Source organism: Dromiciops gliroides, chromosome 1, assembly GCF_019393635.1.
Source record: "Dromiciops gliroides isolate mDroGli1 chromosome 1, mDroGli1.pri, whole genome shotgun sequence".
Lineage (NCBI taxonomy): Eukaryota > Metazoa > Chordata > Mammalia > Microbiotheria > Microbiotheriidae > Dromiciops > Dromiciops gliroides.
In genome coordinates this window covers 415254648-415273622 of record NC_057861.1, presented here as the reverse complement: position 1 = coordinate 415273622, position 18975 = coordinate 415254648, and the positions used below count along the sequence as shown (strand labels likewise).

General features: G+C 40.6%; 1 protein-coding gene across 1 annotated transcript in view; it reads left to right on the top strand.

The window, feature by feature from the left end:
• Positions 1-16993: 16993 nt before the first annotated feature.
• The window catches only part of OSMR (oncostatin M receptor), an 80574-nt gene continuing 78592 nt past the window's right edge, over positions 16994-18975 (top strand). The window contains exon 1 of the mRNA XM_043978771.1: positions 16994-17194. The gene's annotated coding sequence lies outside the window, so the exon portion shown is untranslated. The remainder of the gene's footprint in view (positions 17195-18975) is intronic.

Genomic DNA, 18975 nt, shown 5'->3' with positions numbered 1-18975 from the left:
AGAAGAAGAAGGAGGAGGAGGAGGAGGAGGAGGAGGAGGAGGAGGAGGAGGAGGAGAAGAAGAAGGAGAAGAAGAAGGAGAAGAAGAAGGAGAAGAAGAAGAAGAAGAAGAAGAAGAAGAAGAAGAAGAAGAAGAAGAAGAAGAAGAAGAAGAAAGAGTCTCAGATCTCACCCAAGAGGAAATTCCCCAAAGTCTCTAACATAGCTGACTGGGGATAGGAACATGATAGAGACTGACAGCTCTTCTACATGTCAACTTCTTCCCAGAGTCTTTTTCTCTTTGTGGACCTAAAGAGGGGTTGGAATCACCTATCTCTTCTCTCAGTGCTGGAAGGCAAACGAGCACAGATCTCTCTTCTCTCTAGCTCTCACCAGATCTGCCTGTTCCTCATGCAGGTTCAGAGAGTTGATTGAATAATCAATTTCCACCAAAGAGGAGAACATTCCATACAATTTGTCCTTTGAGGTCCCCTGGAGTGCTTAGCTTGAGCTCCTCTTTGCAACTCTCCATTATGACCCTGTATTGGGTACCTTCTCTCTCTCTCTCTCCCACCTCCATTTTTAGCTTCCTTTTGTGTGTTGTCTTCCCCATTAGATTATAATATCCTCAAGGGCAGGATTGATTCAGTGATTGACTTCATTACCTAATCAATGGACCCTTGGATGAGTTTACTCACAATTATTGGCACTCTCAGATGGGACCAACAAAGTTGGCTAAGAATCAACTTTCTAGCTCAGTAACCCTTTAGACTACACAAGATAGATTTTCTGTAAGGAGATATATGGGCATGAAAAATCAACTGACTGGTAAAGTTGTAATCATCTATAAATGGCAGAGCCAGATTAGTGTTTTGTGCATTTGTATGTCTGTTCTTTGTACTGTCTTGGCTACCCTTCCTGTTTAGGTCTGGTCTTGTCTGACATAATTCTCAAGTGATCAGAAAGGATTCCTATCACTAATGATATAAATCTGACAAAAACTTCAATTCTGACTCAAGTAGTCAGTGATCATTGTGTGCTTTTGGAATTTATCATGCTTTTATAGAACAGCTTTGTAAACACGGTTTCCTAACCTCTAAGTTGCTTATGGGACTTTGTTTTTCTGATTCTGTGAGAGTTTCTTGAAGCTATTTTTGTCATGCACTGTTATATCCATAAAGCAGGAAGAGATGCTATATAAAAAGGGAATGCTCTTGTAGATACTGCTGCCCTTCAACCATTACCCTGTTCCTCCAACCCTGAGTCAGTGGCATTCCAAACCTTGCCTATCTCTCTGAACTTACTTTTTGAACTAAAGTGGGTGCCTGCTGCTCTTCAGATGGTGTGTGGCAAGTGCCAAATGGATACTCAGAGGCACTTTGACACATCTTCCATGCTTTCCTCCAGTAGGAACATGTATAATCACATATGGGAATGTTGGCAATGTTTCATTGTGTCTTGTGTATAATTTGCCCCCCTCCCCACCAATGCTTTGAGAGGTCAAAGGAATGGTGGATTTGTGCCTCATGTGGTCTCAACACAATTCATTGGAGGTAATTCTCTGGTACCATAGGAGGTCACCCCAGGGTATTTACCCCATTTTTTACAATTCATGGTAGGTTTTGTGGAAATTCCAAAATACAAGGGATTTAGATATATTTTGGGGGCGTCCTGGTAGATCAGCTCAGTGACTAGCCCCAACCATTTTCAAGCCATTGGGCTATAACAAAGGAGATAATAAAAGTCCTTTTCAAGGAAATCATTCTTCAATTTGACCAGTGGGTCATTGAAAGTGACCAAAGGGACTAACTTCCTCACTAGCATTATTTAAAGATTTACCCAGACAATAGGGATGCAGTAGAAATTGCATAAACCCCATCAGGCTTGGGCTTCAGGAAAAGTAGAGAGAATGAATCAGTCCATTAAAACCAAACTAGCAGGGGCATCTATGTGGCACAGTGGATAAAGCACTGGCCCTGGATTCAGGAAGACCTGAGTTCAAATCCAGCCTTAGATACTTGATACTTACTAGCTGTGTGACTCTGGGCAAGTCACTTAACCCTCATTGCCCTACCAAAAAAGAAAAAGAAATAAAAATAAATAAAAAAACTAGCTAAGATTTGACAGAATTCAGGACTAAAATGGGTAGATGCCCTTCCATTAGCATTATTTTCTCTTAGGACCATACCAAAGGCAAAACCTAAGCTTTTGCCATTTGAAATCTTTGTTTGACAGACCTATTTTGTCAATAATCCCTTTAACCCCAACTCATTTATTCATTGTTGGGAGATGAGGAGTTTAACACCTTTAGATGCTCCAACATACCAGTCTGACCTGGTGACTAGGTTTTCATAAAGGCTTGGCACACAAAGATCCACCAGAACCTAAGTGGAGAGATTCCTTGGTGGTGCTTTTGACTACCCCAATGGAAATCAAAGTCAAGGGGAATGAAACCTCTACACAAAAGCTTAAAAGGATCCTGAAGGAGGTAAGAATTCTGAGATCTTTAAAGCAGAAAAATGGACCTCTAGAAGCAGATGACTTTGGGCTTCGATGGAGCAACACAGGTACACAAATATATGGAGAATGGTGACCCAGAAGCAGATGAGTAGAAGGCCTGCCTGCTAGCTGGAATAAAATTTAAGCTTCCTCATGTGAACAGTAACCAAGTGTGGAAATTTATTTTTATTTGGGGACCCTGCCTTTGGGCTGAGATTAAAAAGCCTTAGGCCCTCGGGATTTTTTCTGTGTGAGGGGCTGATGCCCCTCCCCCTCCACTTCAGCTGAGCCAAAAAAAAACCCGTGGGCTTTTCAGGATGCCAGTTCAGCCGGCTGGAGAAAAAAAAAAAAAACAACCCAGCTCCCTACGTCCTGAGGTGAGCTGCCCCAAAGATCCCAGGCTTGTCTTGCCAGGCCCTAGCATAGCCCATGTGGAGGTCCCAAGCACGCAGCAGGGGGCACTGGCCCCTCGAGCCCCCGCTGGGCACAGCCCTAGTGCAGCCAGCAGATTAGCTTGGTATGTGCTGGGGCGCAGAGAGCCCGAGGTTTGAGGGGAGAGAAGGAACATATATACAAGGGGGGTTGGAGAAGACAGTAATGGAAGACGGAAAAAGGGGGGATGCTGGAGGACTAGGAGGATGCGAGCAGGCCAGAAGATTAAGAGAGCTGACAAGAGACAGAAGGGGCGCACAATACAGCAGGTTGGAGAAGACAGTGAAAGAGGAGGCCGGAAGATTAAGAGAAAAGGAGAGAGGGTATGGTGGTTGGAGAAAGTGCTATGATACAGAGACGACCCCAGGGGGTTGGCAACAGGGGTGAGGACGCTAAGGAGCTTTACAAGGGGGTGGATAAAGTGAAAGTTGGAGTGAAGGAGAAAAAGAGTGAAAGTTGGAGAAAGCTAGAGCATACCCTAAGGCAAGAGGCAGCAACACCCTTATTGTATTAAAAGCAGACAGGTTGTATAATTTGCATTTCTTAACTCTTATCTCTTACATTTATTTTTATAAATAAATTCTGCTTTGATTGTTTAATTAAGAAGCTTCTTAATTGTTTATCAATTTTGGGAGTAGAGTAGTGTGGAGAAATTTTTAAAAGGCCCTAACAGATTGGCTTGGGAAATTAATAGCAGTCAAACATCCACAGATGAGTCAAAAATCCCCAGATTAGTCCTTCAATTAGATTAGGGCTTGCAGTTATTTAGTCCTCCCCAATTAGGCTAAGCAGTTAAAATATTCTTACATTTGAATGGTAACTCTGGTGGGATTTATGACCCAATTATAATTTTTCTAAACTCATAATGTTTCATATACTTATAATTTTTATAAGTACTGTTATATAATTTTTTTTTTTACACAAGCCCTGATCTGATATGAATTGAGGGTTTTTCTCCCTTTTCCTCCTCCTACATGGTGGTTTGGGGAGAGCTTCTGTTTCTTGGAGTCCTGGTAACCATTGCATTAGCATAATTTGAAGAAGTATAATCATATTAGATTATGAGATTTCAGAGTGAAGGTTTAAGAAAGTTCAATATCAATGCCTTTCCCTTTGTTGTGATTCACCTGAAATTATAGTTGACATTAATGGTACAACTGGGCAGATGTGCCTTTTGCCTCATTTGCTAGTGTACACCACTCCTTCTATCTCTTCCAGTCCCTGTAACAACCTTAACCAACCCTTCTTCCCACGCCTTACTCACTAAGAGCCTATGTGTAGAGCTTCTATCATCAGAAGATTAAGGCTGGCTCTCAAATGCTTATTTGAGATTATTGTGGGAACTGTTGAGTGTGTATTATGTTCCCACTCATCATGATGGAGGAACCCCTATGCCTGCCCTACCTGGTTAGTGATAATCCTAACACTGGAATTTGGCCATTTATAATCACACTGGAAGGGCTCTTTGTGTAGACTCCTCTTTGGAAACAAAACTTTACTAAAGTGCACTTGCTGGGTATAAACCAGATTAAACAAGAATAATCTCTGCATGGGGAGTCCTTTGCCAATGGAACCCTGAAAAACATAAACAGGATCAGTAGGATCAAGGGAAAGGAAATAAAATGGGGAAAGGGAAATTATACAACTTGAAAAGATACCACCGCTCAGGAATCAGCTGAGAATATGCAGAACTCCTGTCGTTCCAGCGTCCAGCTAGAATGCCCGATTCTCCTTCCCCCATCCCAGAAAAACCCCACACAGCCCCAGCCAATGGGATGGCCGCTCTGACAGCCACATGACTGCCCTCACTAGGCTTCCAATCATTATAATTTTGCCAGGCCCATGTAGGTATCTAGTGGTGATAATGTGAGGTGCCAGCGCCATGGCAACGGCTACAACCAGTGGGTGGAGCAACGTGCGGTTTGCGGAGCCCCAGGCCAGTGAGCGCTGAGGCATAAAAGCCTCAAATAACAATTAATTCTTTGCACTAACAAAACTGAAGTTAGACAATTAACATTGCTAACGAATCACATGACCCTCAATTATTTACTAGCCAGTTTGTACCTTCACTGGGGCTGAATACTGCACCTTTATATCTGATCAGACCCTCGGTATTACGTAGCATCTGACCTGAATTGAAAAGTTAGGATCCCCGGGGGTCAGCTAGGTGGTGCAGTAGAACCCTGGATTCAGAAGGACCTGAGTTCAAATCTGGCCTTAGACACTTGACATTTACTGGCTGTGTGACCCTGGGCAAGTTACTTAACCCTCATTGGCCTGCCAAAAAAAAAAAAAAAGTTAGGATCCCAAAACAATTCCAAAGAACTCATGATGGAAAGTGTTCTCCATATCCAGAAAAAAAAAAAAAAAAGAACTGTGGATTCTGAATGCAGATCCAACCACACTGTTTCTACTTTTTGGTTGTTTTTCTTTTCTTTTTTGAGGTTTTTCCCTTGTGCTCAGATTCTTCTTTCACAACATGACTAATGAAGAAATATGCTTAATGTGATTGTACATATATAACCTATATCAGATTACTTTCTGTCTTGGGGAGGGGGAGGGAAGGGAGGGAGGGAGAAAACTTTGGAACTAAAAATTTTATGAAAACAAATGTTTTCATAAAACTATCTTTACATGTAACTAGAAAAAAATAAAATACTTTTATGATTAACAAAAAAAAAGTTAGGATCAGAATTTTTTGGTTTTCAGTTGTGTCCAACTTGTTGTGACCCTATTTGGAGTTTTCCTTGCAAGGATACTGGAGTGGTTTGCCATTTCCTTCTTTCACTCATTTTACATATAAAGAAACTAAGGCAAATAGGATTAAATGACTTGCCCAGGGTCACACAGCTAGTAAATGTCTAAGGCCAGATTTGAACTCGGATCTTCCTGACTCCCGGCCTGGTGGTCTAGCCACTGTATCACCTATCTGCCCCAGGATGAGAATTACAATACAATAATGATGAGGGGATATCTCAGTGGTACATATGGGGTTAGTTGCCAGGGTCAGGTTGAATTAAGGAAGCTTTGAAAACTCTATTCCTCATGTTGTTAATAATAGTTTTTGTATTCTTTTTGTTCTGCTATTATATGTAATATTTTCAAATCTTTGCATCTGCCTTTGGAAGTCTCTACCAACAAATATATGGGAGGGTATCCCAAGAGGTTAATTGATAAAATATATAATACCATGGGTGTAAATCTAGGACCAAAATCAGGGATGGTGATAAGAGAAATACTGTCATGGGAAAGAAACTCTGACTCAGAGTTCTTGTCAGCACTATGATAAGAAGAAGAAGACAAGGCCTCTGTTATAGCAACTGTACACCCAAAGTTGAGAAAAAAACCACAGCTCTATATCTGAGCAGCTTGCAGGGGTCTTTATCTTCCCTCTTGGGATACACACACACACACACACACACACACACACACACACACACACACACACACACACTTCTACTATCTATCTTTACCCTGTGATTTCTGTAAAATTTCATTTCTCTATGCTGCTTACATAATCACATGCTGTAAGGTTGCCAGTGCTGATACCAGGGGCTCTCTGACTTTTCATTCATATGAGCCCATGATCTGACACCTCCCCCCACCCCTTCCAGTCCCTGTAACAACCATAACCAACCCTTCTTACATTCCTTACCAGCCAAGAGTCCATCTGCAGAGCTTCCAAGATGAGAAGATGAAGGCTGGCTCACAAATGCCCAATTGAGATTATTGTGGGAAGTGACCTCAATCACTAAAGAAAAATGTTGAGTGTGTATGATGTTCCCACTCACCATAAGAGAGAAACCTTTAAGATTGCCCTACCCTTAATGATGGGTCCAGGACTGGCTAGTGATAAGTCTAAACACTGGAATTTGACCATTTACAATCACATTTCCTACATTGCCATTATAGTAGAAGTGAAGGGCTCCTTGTGTAGTCTTTGCTCTGGAAACAGGACTTCACTATTGTACATTTGCTGAGTATAAACCAGATTAAAAAAGTCCCTGCATGGGGAGACCTTTGCCAATGAAGACCTGAAAATGCTGTGGGAAAAATAATGAATACCAAAAATAGCCCTCTCCCATTTTATTTAGAAGCAATACCACATTTAAACATGAGCTTGGTGAGACCAATGCTATGCAGAAAATGTGTTAAATTAGAGTTCATCCCACCCCCACCCCAAGTCCAAGTAGCAGGGGAAATGTTGTGCCTTCAAGATATTGAGGGAGGAGGGAAATGTTTGTCCTTCTTGTAGAGCTAATTGATGTTAATTATTTAAATTGTGGTTAATGGTAGGAAAAACATACTGGAATGGAGGAATGAACCAATAGTAGTATAGAAGGGACATACCAGCCTATCAGGTATATCCCCTAGAACCCTAAAGAAGAGTGTGATAAACTCATCCAAGGATCCATTGACTAAGTACTACAGCCAATCACTGAATCAATGATGCATTGATAGTTATTTGCAGATTTAATTTATACTCAGAGAATTTATGACTAAACAAGAGATCAAGAGTTTTACAGGTTGTAAAATGGATAATTTTGAGTACATCAAATTTAAGAGATTTTGCACAAACAAAATTAATTGCAGCCAAGATTAGAAGGAAACCAGAACAGTAGGGGGGGTGGGATTAATAGGAAGTTTCTCTGATAAAGGCTTCATTTCTCGAAAATGGAGAGAACTGAGTTAAATTTATAAGACTACAAATCATTCTTTAAGTAAAAAATAGCCAAAGGATATGAACAGGCAGTTTTCAAACAAGGAAATCAAAGTTATCTACAGTCATATAAAAAAATGCTCTGAATCACTATTGATTAGAGAAATATAAATTAAAACAACTCTGAGGTACCACCTCACACCTATCAGATTGGTTAATATGACAGAAAAGGAATCAACAAATGTTGAAGGGGATGTAGGAAAAATTGGGACACTAATGCATTGTTCATAGAATTATGAACTAGTCTGACCATTCCGGAGAACAATTTGGAACTATTCCCAAACTGTGCATACCCTTTGACGAGTGATACCACTATTAGGTCTGTATCCCGTAGAGATCATAAGAAAGGGGAAAGGCCTACTTGTACAAAAATATTTACAATGGCAATCTGTACTGGCAAAGAATTGGAAAGTAAGGGGATTCCCATCTATTGGGGATTAGCTGAACAAGTTGTGGTATAGGATTGTGATGGAATACTAATGTGCTATAAGAAAAAATTAGCAGGATGGCTTCAAAAAAACATAGAAAGACTTAAATGAACTCATGCAAAGTGAAGTAATCAGAACCAGGAGAATATTGTCCACAGTAACAGCAATATTTCAGAGTTGATCAATTGTGTACGACTTAGCTACTCTGATCAAGACATTGGTTCAAGACAATTCCAAATGTCCCATGATGAAAATTGCTATCTACCTCCAGAGAGAGAACTGATGAACTCTGCTATTTATTTATTTGTTTGTTTGCTTGTTTGTTTAGGCAAGGCAATGAGGGTTAAGTGACTTGCCCAGGGTCACACAGCTAGTAAGTGTTAAGTGTGTGAGGCCGGATTTGAACTCAGGTCCTCCTGAATTCAGGGCTAGTGCTCTATCCACTGCACCACCCAGTTGCCCCTAACTGATGAACTCTGAATGCAGATTGAAGCATACTAAAAAAAAACACAAGAACAATTTTCTTTATTTTTATGATTTTATTTTGTTTGGGTTTTCTTTTGCAACATGGCTAATATGAAAATATGTTTTGCATGACTTTACATGTATAATCAAAATCAAATTGCTTGCCTTCTCAAGGAGTGGGGAGTGGCAGGAAGGAGAGAATGTTTTTTAAAAATGATTGTTAAGTGGCAGCTAGGTGGCATAGGGGATAAAGCACTGGCCTGGATTCAGGAGGACCTGAGTTCAAATCTGACCTCAGACACTTGACACTAGCTTTATGACCCTGGGCAAGTCACTTAACCCTCATTGCCCTGAAAAAAAAAGATTGTTAAAATGTTCTTATATGTAATTAGGAAGTATCTAATGAAATAAATAAAAATAAATTTTTAAAAAGTGATTAGCCTAAGCAAACCACACAGGAAAAACCAAGTCAACAGAAAAATTAGTTATTCATTCTGTACAAGCACTGAAGATTGACAATTGTGTGGAGGCCAGAACTGAATAACAGGAGGTCATATGGATCTCATTTGGGAAATGGTTCATCACCATCAATGATCCCATGGTATTTCCTGCTAAGAAAGCTCATCTTTTCAATACCAATTTCTCTAGTATAGCTGTGAGTCAGAGAATACCACAATCACAGATGACTCAAAGTTGAGGGGGACACAAAGAACAATAAAAACACACATGGAGGAGATAAGTAGACTAGTATATCACCAACGATGACAATTGGTATCGTAGACATCAGTATGGATATGTATTTCTGGAAAGGAGATGGCCCATTCATGTAGTGAGCACTTGAGATAACAAATGGGCAGCAATTGTCTAATCCTATTAGCCACAAAATAGCTGTGTGTGTGTATGTTTAAACAACAACCCTAACAGGCTTTAAACATGTGGTCCATGAACTTAGATGGGGCAGGGGGGGGGTGTTACATCTTTATTTTCACTAACATTTAACTGAAATTTAGCATGTCTTTCAATGATGAATATAGGCAATAAAATATTCTTCTATGAAGAGGTCCATAAGTTTCATCACATTGTCAAAGAGGTCCATGACACAAAAAAAGGTTTAAGACCCCAGACCTAGAAGAAGGGCCCAGTATTGGACAGTTCATCTTTAAAGTGTACTGCAAATGGAAGAACATGAACAAGAACTGCCCTAGATAAGAAGGCCTTCATGGGTTGCACTCTGGTGAAAGATCACATGGGAGAGAGTATATGCATGGTTGACATCTCAGACACATGCTTAAGAAAATGCCAAACACCAGAAAGTCATGAATTAAATCCCTATAAAGATTTATTTACAGAATTTGGAGGAGCTATATTACCATCTTATTCTGACCACCTTATTTCTGCTATTATTAGGAATACTCCCTCCACACATACTCATTCATACACACACTTTTTACTAGGTTTGACAATCCACCAGAAAATGTTTTTTGAACATCTATCATCATCTTAACACAAAGAAGTATAGAGCTATTGTTCCTGCTTCCCCCAAAGATCTTACTTTTTCTTTGGAGGCCAATACAGCTTCTTGGTGCTAACAAATCCTAAGAATTATGTTGAGTAAATGAGTCATTAAGTTTGGGAAAGAATTAACAACACCAGAGCATTCTTTAACTTGTTAGTTATTGTTAGATATCACATAGGTGCCAGACATGTACCAATAGACAATTTCACAACAGCCTAGTGGTAATAAGAATTGGGCTTTGGGGGTTTTGGGCTTTATGTAATAGTTTTTCCTTCTGCCCAAGAATACTGTAGTAATCTGTATAGATGCCACTGTGAAGAAATTACACCAATGGGGAAAGTACAAAAAAAAAGTAAAAAAAAAAATACACTCATTCTTTTCCTAGTACAATGGATCTCTAATTTTTATTGGAGATTATCACGAAAAACAAGAATTGTTAGAAATTTCCACAGTTGCAAAATATTTTGGAATGTATCTCTCACAGAAAGTAGCCCAGACTGAGCTGGTCTCAGGGTCAGGAGCACCTAGAATCAGGTCCTGCCTCAAACACAAACCTTGAGACCTTGGACAGGTAATTTAACCTTTCAGTGCCCCAGGCAAGAACCTAACATTATAAATTGAAGAGCAGTTGTATATAAAAGAAAGATGGTATGAAAAAAAGAATGAACACAGGAGATGACAAGCTATGTTGAAGAAAGGAGAGTTGTCTAATTTGATTTGAACACAGAGTAAGGGAAAGGAAGCAGCAGTATGAGGCAAGGTTGACATGTTTGTGAAAATTTGTGGATTTTTGAATGCCAATCAGGTATTTGAACTTTATTAAGAGGGAACTAGATTACACTATAGTAAACAACTATAGTAATCTAGTATATGATAAACCCAAAGATCTAAGCTTTTAGAAAAAAAAAAAAACCTTGTTCTTTAACAAAAAAGTGCTTGGAAAACTGGAAAACAGTATGGCAGAAACTAGGTACAGACCAGCATCTCACACTGTATACAATAATTAGGTCAAAATGGGTACATGATTTACACATAAAGGATGATACCATAAGCAAATTAAGAAAGCATGGAATCGGGGCAGCTAGGTGGCGCAGTGGATAGAGCACTGACTCTGGAGTCAGGAGTACCTGAGTTCAAATCTGGCCTCAGACACTTAACACTTACTAGCTGTGTGACCCTGGGCAAGTCACTTAGCCCCAATTGCCTCACTAAAAAAATAATAATAATAAAAAAGAAAGCATGGAATCATTTATCTGTCAGATTTATGGGCAGAAGAAGATTTAGGACCAAATAAGATATAGAGAGTAAAACAAAATGTAAAATAGATAATTTTGATTATATAAAATTAAAAAGTTTTTGCACAGACAAAACTAATGTAACCAAGATTAAAAGCAGAGCAGGACACTGGGAAAGAATTTTTGAAACAAATATTTCTGATATAGGCCTCATTTCTCAATTATATAGAGAACTGAGTCAAATTTATAAAAATACAGGTCATTCCTCAATTGATAAATGGTCAAAGGATATGAACAAGCAGTTTTCAGACAAAGAAATCAAAACTATATATAATCAAATGAAAAAATCATTATTAATCAGAAAAATGCAAATTAAAACAACTCTGAGGTACCACCTCACACTTATCAGAGTGGCAAATATAACAAAAAAGGAAAATATTGGATGTTGGAGGGGATGAAGGAAATCTGTTGGTGGAGTTGTGAAAAGATTCAAGCATTCTGGAGAGCAATTTGGAACTATGCCCAAAGGTCTATAGAACTGTGCATAACCCTTTGATCCAGCAATACCACCGCTACGTTTATATTCCAAAGATATCCCCCAAAAGAGAAAAAGACCTATTTGTACAAAAATATTTATAGCAGCTCTTTTTGTGGTGGCTAAGAATTGGAAATCAAAGGAATGCCCATCAATTGGAGAATGACTAAACAAATTGTTGTATATGATGGTGATGGAATATTATTGTGCTATAAGAAATGACAGATGGGATGATTTCAGAAAGGCCTGGAAAGACTTGTATGAACTGACGCATAGTGAAGTGAGCAGAACCAAGAGAACATTGTGAAAGAGAAACCAATATTGTTTGATAAAGAACTGTGAATAACAACTATTCTCAGCAATACAATGATCCAAGACAATCCCAAAGGACTACTGATGAAACATACTATTCACCTCCAAAGAAAAAACTGATGAAACACAGACTGAAGCATGCTATTCTTCACTTTCTTTCATTTTTTTCTTTTATTCAAGTTTTCTTGAACAAAATGACTAATATGGTAATGTTTTACATAATCTTACATGCATAATCCATATCTGATTGCTTAACACCTCAGGGAGGGAAGGAAGGAGGGATAAAAATTGGAACTCAAAATTATAAATAAAAATGTTTGTTACTTTAAACAAAAGAGGGAAGTAGAACTATAGGGAACTCTTGGAGGTTTTTAAGCAAGGCAGTTAAATAATCAGAGGAAAATTAATCTGCCAACAATGTCTGAGATGTATTAGAGTGGTGAGGAACTGAAGGTGAGTTGATTGCTTAAGAGGTTATTGCAGTAGTGTGGGTGAGAGGTAATGGGAATGTGAACTAGAGGGATGGCAAAGGGAATGAAAAAGGCTGATGCAAGAGACATTTCAAGAGCTGGATCAACAGTAATTGTAATTGATTGGATGTAGAGAAGGGGATAAGGGAAAGAGAGGGACGACAGATGACTGTAGTTTCTAATTATGGGTGATCCAGAGTATGGTGGTACCATTGACAAAATTTGGAGGTGAGGAACAGCAAATTTTAGAAGAAAATGTTTAGTCTGGTTTTAGTCATGTTAAGCTTGGGCTAGAGATGTCAGATAAACATTTGGAAGTGTAGGACTGGAGATCAGTCAAAGAACTGGAACTAGAGATCTAGATTTGGAACTTATGTGCATGGAGGTGGGGATGGGGAGGCAGTGGGAATAGAGGAGATTGCTAAGGAAGACAGTATTGTTGTTATTGTTTGTCCTTCATTCTCAAAGAGGACCAATGACATCATAAGGGTGATATAGAGCTTCTAAAAGTCATCAGCCTCACTTTTGCCTCCAGTCATTGAATTCCAGTGGCAAAACAAAAGTCAAGATGACTGGTGATGGCAGTGAGTGACCCTCGTCTTTCTAAATTAGGTTGTCCCCAGGTCTCAGTTTGTCTGAGGCAACCCCCATTCAGTGACTAAGGTCTCAGAGAAGACCTTAGAGAGAAGATAACTCAGACCTCGCACTTAGTGTGAATATCCACACTTAGATTTAAACAATCAACTGCTTAAGTACAGGGTGGGGGAGGTTGGCTACATCAGGATTTCTTAAAATTTTTTTCACTCAAGGGGGCAGATAGGTGGTACAGTGGAAAAAGCACTGGCTTTGGATTCAGGAGGACCTGAGTTTAAATCCAGCCTCAAACACTTGCCACTTACTAGCTGTGTTACCCTGAGCAAGTCACTTAACCCTCATTGCCCTGAAAACAAAAATTCCACTCAAGATTCCTTTTTTGACCGACAAATTTTTACTCAACCCCAGGGTTTATAAGTATATAAAATAACTATACATAACCTTTTACTGTTGCCAAATTTTTCACAGTCCCCATATTCAGTTACTCGACCCCCATATGGGGTCGAAACCCACAGTTTAAGAAGCTTTGGGCTATGTGACAGTTCATTTGAAAAAGACTAGGGAGTTTTGCTCAACTTCAAAGCTCATTATGAGTTAGCAGTATTATGTGTCAACCCAAAAAGCTGGTGCAAAAACAGTGCATTAAAAGAGGAATAGTGTCCAGTGGGACTAAGGTGGTACTGGTTCTTTGGTACTATGTTTTAGATAAACTATGTCTGCAGTGTTGTATTTAGTCTAGAGGCAGCTAGGTAAGGCTGTGGATAAAATGCTAATGCTGAGCCAGGAGTCAGGAAGATCTGAGTTCAAATCTAGATTTGCTAAGTGCTTTTACAAATATTATCTCATCTGATCCTCACAACAACCCTGGGAGGTAGATACAATTATTTGTGTATGTGTGTATGTGCAATCATGCAAAACCTACTTCTGTATTAATCATGTAAAAAAAAACATACAAAAATTAAAAAAAAAAAAACCTTGAAAAAAATAAAGTGAGGGGGGCTGCTAGGTGGCACAGCGGATAAAGCACCGGCCCTGGAGAGTACAAATCTGACCTCAGACACTTGCCACTTAGTAGCTGTGTGACCCTGGGCAAGTCACTTAAACCCCATTGCCCCGACAAAAAAATAAAAAAATAAATAAAGTGAAAAATAGTATGCTTCAATGTCCATTCAGACGCCATCAATTCTTTCTCTGGAGGTGGATAGCATTTTTCATCATGAGTCCTTTGGAATTGTCTTAGATCGTTGTATTGCGAATATTTACATTATTCACAGTTGATCACTGTACAATATTGCTGTTACTGTGTGCAGGGTTTTCCTGGTTCTGTTCATTTCACTACACATTAGTTCATATAAGTCTTTTCAGGTTTTTCTGACATCAGCTTGCTTGTCATTTCTTATAGCACAATCATATACCAAAACTTGTTCAGCCATTCCCTGATTGATGAGCATCCCCATAATTTCCAATTCTTTGCCACCACAAAAAGAGTTACTATAAATATTTTTTAGGTAGGTACCATTATTATCCTTATTTGAAGGATGAGAAAACTGAGGCAAACAATGCTAAAGTGACTTACTCGAGTAGGGTTACACAGCAAGTGTCAGGTAGGATTTGAACTCAGGTCTTCATAACTTCAAGTCTAGCATTCTATCTACTGACCACCTAGGGGAATGAAGAAAGGCCTGGAGAGGCCATGTCTTTTTAGGGATCACAGAATTTCAGAGTAGAAAATTGACCTTCTGTATCAACAAGAATGCCCGTGATAATATGCCCCTAGGGTCATTCAGTCTTTACTTGAGAGGAGATTTCTGTTCAGATACTATTGAGTATAAGACAGCTTCTGGAGTCCCCTCCAAATCAGGTTCTGAGAGTCTGCGTAATGTCTGAGACACAGAAACAAGAATACGCTTGTCTCAAAGAAGCTTCAGACACTTTAAAATATAATATGTAGCAAAGTTTTATTTGGATAGAATGCATGATCATTATTAGATATTTGTGGAGTACCCAGTAAAGTGCTGTGCCTTAAGGAGGCCCTCTAAGACAGTAGTGTGAACGTACATAAAGATCATGTTTTATCCTAATGAAGGAAATGCACCCTAAGTTGGACATTCACACGGGATTGTTGTGAAAAGCATTTCCTACATCTTCAAGCACCATGGCGTTGGCATCGTCATTATTGGTGGCAATGGATTTGGAGAGTTTCTTCCTGCTTCTATTTTTTTTTTGTGAAACTTTTAAATCTGCTGCTGTTCTAAGGCTTCCACCCTCTTAGACTACTAGGATTTGGAGATTTTGCTCATCCCCAGAGGCATGGAAATATGGCATGGTTGGGGTTTGGAGGTGAATGGGAGGGGGGACTGGAAAAGATACCAGAAAAAGAGAGAAGAGAATACTCTGAGATGAGAGTATGCAGGGCTCCAGAGTCGAGAGTGGGAAGGGAGGAGGCGGGGGAGGAGGCAGGAGACACATTAAAAAGAAAACTTCAAATTCCAGCAGTCCACATAGATCCAAGCTATTCTTGCTCCCTCTAAGGGAAGCTTGCACTAATCAACAAAGGTAATTAGGCCAGGTGAGAATCCATTCCATCAATTAGGTATAATTGCGGAACGATCAATTGAACCGAGACCAGGAGACCTACAGACTATTTCTAGCTCTCCCCCTCGCTTAGCTTGACATAAGCATGCCATTTAACTACTGTGAACCCCGGTTTCCTCATCCTCATAAATAACTTGAGGGAGTTAGACTAAATTCTTCACACCATTGAGCCTCTTAGAGGAATGTCCCTAAAATGCCACTTTAACTAGAAAGAAATTGAACATTACTGTTCTTGAAATTCCAAGTAGCTGAGCAAAGCGGTCCCTGTCGATATAGCACAGTTAAGTCGAGGGCGTGTGGGCTATTTCTAGTCATTTATTCAAGCATAGTTTCCCAATCCTAACTTAGGGCAAGAAGTCCTCCTAGTGACTGAGGATATTGGTTGGGAATTCTCAGTCTCTCTCTCTCTCTCTCTCTCTCTCTCTCTCTCTCTCTCTCTCTCTCTCTCTCTCTCTCTCTCTCTCTCTCCCTCCCTCCTTCCATCCTTTCTCTTCTTACTCCTCAGAAGAGAAGAGACTTTTATATGGATCCATGTTTCTGCTTGAATTCTGATTAGGGATTTCTCAAGTTAGTGTTTTCAGTTTCCAAACACTGACTAGGAGGCACCTTGTATGGGGACAGCCAGAGGACGTACAGGAAGTCCTTATTCTTCATCTTTTTTAGGTCAACTCCTGTCCTTGGAGTTATGTGGAAGGGGATGAGGCAGGCAGAGGTGAAACGCAAGGACCCAGGAACTGGGACCCACGGAGAGGGAGGTGGCTGTCGCTAAAGCTGTGAACGCAGTACTTTTACTTTCTCATAAGGAGCCTAGAAGTCTTAGGTTTTAATATTTCTTTCGCTTCCCCGGCCCCGCAACTCCGCTCCCCCCGTCCCCCCCCCCACCACCACCACCGCCACCATCACTTTCTCCTACTTTCTCTCTTTACCACGCAAAGCACGTCTCTTCCCCACCATCCCCCATCCGAATGGAAAGCCCGAGAGGTTAAATGCCCCTCCTTCTGCGTCAGGGCCATTTTCCCAGCTGTTCCCTGGAAGAGTAAAAGTGGCCGAATTCCTTTGGGTCTCCAGGAGTATCAAGTGCCGGAACCAGACGGGAAATTGCAAAAGTCCTCCCGCCTCTCTCTTCTTCCTCCCTCCCATTCCCACCCACCCCCACCCCCCTGCCCCCGCCCCTGCCTCACCTCCCCGACTTTTCCAGTAACTCCAGCCCCCGCCCCGGCACTAAGCCTGCGACTGATTCATAGCCCAAACTTACGGAGGTGGGGGCCGGGGCAGCTTCCCAGAGCGAGCCCCTGGCCGCGTTGTCCCCGCGCCTTCCACGACCCGGGAGGACAAGCGAGTTCCCCCCACCCCCCAAGCCCCGCAGCGCTTCGACATCTCGGCCCCAGTTAGCAGCCGAGCTCCAGGACCTGGACGTAAGTGCTCTACAACTGGTGTTGCTTCCTGGTTCTGGGAAAGCAAGTCTTCCTCCTCCTCCTTCACCCTTTCCTTCACTTAATCTCAGTAGGGCATCCCGCCTCTCCTGACCGCGAGTTTGCTTCCCTTCCCCAGGTTGGGGTCCGCTGCGCCCAGAGAGACCTCGATCGAGCGCTAACGTTGGGGAGATGAGAACTTTTAGTACACTTAACACTTTGAGTTTGAGTGTTTTCAAAGAGCACGCAGACCGTCGCTTTCCTTCCAGGTGCTTTTGTCTCTGCTTTGTCTCTCATAGTCGAGGAGGGTCGGGTTATAACCCGTTTGAGCATCGGGGTTCCTCACAGTCGGAAGAGACCTCAGAGGTCAGGTCGGTACTTGAGTAAGAATCCCTGCTAAACATACCTGACAAGAGGCCATCCATCCTTGGCGTCGGGTTATGCTTCAACCGAATGAGACAGTTGTAGGAAGAGTTAGCTATGACAACTTCTGCTTTCATTTTGGAACCTTGGCCGATCTCATTATTCCCATTTTAACGAGCTGGGAGTAACCTTAGAGTTCATCTAGATCTAGCTCTCTCATTTTACAGATGTGAAAGCTGAGGTTCACCAAGGTTCGGTGGTTGGCCTAAGGGTTACAAAGGTAATAGCATTGGGAGCTGACTCCAAATCCAACAATCTTACCACTGTATCTTCCACTTGGTCCTTCCTTTTCCTTATGGGACTTTTTGGAAGTAAAGTTATCAAAATAATTTTGTTGTTGTTGAGTCGTTTCAGTCTTGTCCGAATCTTCATGACCTCATTTGGGTTTTCTTGGCAAAGATATAACCCTGCAAAAGTTCAACTATCAGAAACTACACCCTAGCTTCAATCTATGCATTCCCCCACCCTCTGTGAAAGACCAGAAACTTGTAAATAGAATCCTAGATCATTGGGAGTGGAAGGGGAGCTATATATCAAATTCCCTCATTTAGAGATGAGGAAACTTCCAATTAAAGTGCTACTGTGTTGTATACAGAATGATACATATTAGTTTCTACTTTATTCATGCTGGATGCTTCCCTGTCCATCTATCTAGAAACAGAAACTATCTAGAGATAGATACTACGAGTGTTCCCAGGAGCCCCCCCCCCCTCACCTTGCTTGGGCATCATACAAAGGCTGTCTCTGCTAGCTATATTTCTCTCTCTAAAACATTAAATATGAATTGCGTATGTACCTAAATTTCTTATATGCAGCAATGTTTTGGTATGGAAAAAAGGCTACATTTTCTCAATTTTCTCTCTAAGTTTCACCAACCCTCCCTTGCCGCTCTCCCTGGTGGATTCCAAATTCCCAGACCCTGGTGCAGCCTTTAGAGGCTCCATCATTATATTTCTAACCACAAAAGTATTATGTGGATACATTAGCTTGAGAAATGCTGACCTAGAACCCTCTTAGGCTAGGTAATCTTTTTTTTTTTAACCTCCCTAATTTTCAAAGGCTCCACCCATAAAATCACCTAATCTTTTTTCTATTTTGGGCAAGTGATAAATATAAAGATGATGAGCCCAGCATTCAAGGCTATTTCTTTTTCTCTGAAGGAAATGTTTTGGTGTTTTGTTTGTTTTTAGGAAAATTAGAACACAATAAGACTAATGAATACTTTTATTTGGCAACTGGGATTGTTGGTTTCTTCTGTTTCTAATCACTTTGTTCTCCTTCAATTCAAATTAATTTAATTGAACAGGCATTATTAAGTGTCTGCCAGTGTTACGGGTTGTTCTAGTAGAAGTCAGTCAGTC